Source organism: Ostrea edulis, chromosome 4, assembly GCF_947568905.1.
Source record: "Ostrea edulis chromosome 4, xbOstEdul1.1, whole genome shotgun sequence".
NCBI classification, from domain to species: domain Eukaryota; kingdom Metazoa; phylum Mollusca; class Bivalvia; order Ostreida; family Ostreidae; genus Ostrea; species Ostrea edulis.
The window spans coordinates 37654878-37656213 of NC_079167.1; the positions used below are offsets into that span (position 1 = coordinate 37654878).

Consider the following 1336-nt stretch of genomic DNA (forward strand, 5'->3'; position numbering starts at 1 on the left):
GTCATGTTTGTTTTGAGTACAACTTGAGCAAGTTCCGAAGCATAGACTTGAAAAATCTTGAGCATGTACTCCATTTGAGAATGAGAATAATTTTATAAGTTTTATAACCTTCACTTTTGAATATTATATATGATATATGTAGAGCACAGAGTTTGAGTATATGAAAATGTGCTCAAAAAAGTTTTATAACCTCCAAGCCCAATTTCGGACCTCAGTAGATCAAGGCACAGCTACCTGAGCGTCTGTTACAAACCTTATTCAGCCAGCGATTCTGGAATATTAACTAAAGTTAAAGGAAAATTCATTTTGGGGTCCTTTTTTGTTTTGTTTTTGTTCTTTAATTTTAATTTTTTACATTCCATTTTTATTTTATTTATTTGCAAATGGGTGTGGATGCTTGTGAGTAGGCCCCAGGTACTGAATCTAATTTAAACCCTACAATCATTTTAAGAATGAGAATCCCGCCTCATAATTCAAACAAAGCCGGCCATTAAACTTGACGAAGTCGAGCATGCGTATTGAGCACATGTAATGCAGTATGGGATACCGAAGTTTGCAAGGCACAAGAAAACAAGTGATTTGAGTTGGAAAATTAAACTTATCCAGATTAGCCTTTCCCGTCAAAGTTAATTTGTTAAGAGCAGGTAAGCGTATGCTGAAAAAGATATTATTTTGCACCTTTATGCATATATCGATTTGATGTCGTGGTACAAAAACAAGTTTTATAATGTATACGATTGACGGAATGTAAACAAAAAACGTAAAAGCTACGTTAGGCTTATATAAGGATTGACTGACTATTATGAAAATCAACATTGTTGTTTTGTTTAACTGCAGTTGTTGTACAGTTTGTTTTTTATAGTACTTTGTGACAGCAGTAGTATGCTAATGCTAAAACTCCCGCCATATTGAACTCTGTTACATCGTCGTCGGCATGATCGCATGTTTACATTTTATGTAGGAGACTCAAATTCTGATAATGTAGCTATAAGTCTACTCATAATGGTACACTCATGGAAATAATTTAAGTTCTTTATTGCGCTTTTGAAAATGTATAATCACACGTAATTCTTGATTAAAACAGAAACAACGATTAGCACGTTTTTCTCTTTCCTTTCCATATAAAGGGCTGTAACTCGTATATATATTTACTTTATTTTCACCTTAGAATAGCATTTCATGTTGAATTTTTAGATCAAGATATTAATATTTTTTACAATGAGAAAAAAATATTAGAGGAATTTCTAAGCAATTATTTTATTAGCTCTATTTACAAATTAAAAATTGAATAAAGCTACTATATCAGATTGCCTAAACAAAAATAACATCCAAAAAT

The 1336-nt window shown here is 31.7% G+C and overlaps 1 protein-coding gene across 2 annotated transcripts in view; it reads left to right on the forward strand.

The window, feature by feature from the left end:
• The first annotated feature begins 267 nt into the window (after positions 1 to 267).
• The window catches only part of LOC125668649 (myelin transcription factor 1-like), a 31531-nt gene continuing 30462 nt past the window's right edge, over positions 268 to 1336 (forward strand). Inside the window, exon 1 of one of the 2 annotated variants that reach the window (XM_056162550.1) lies at positions 268 to 644. The gene's annotated coding sequence lies outside the window, so the exon portion shown is untranslated. The remainder of the gene's footprint in view (positions 645 to 1336) is intronic. The other variant, XM_056162549.1, reaches the window with a different exon arrangement.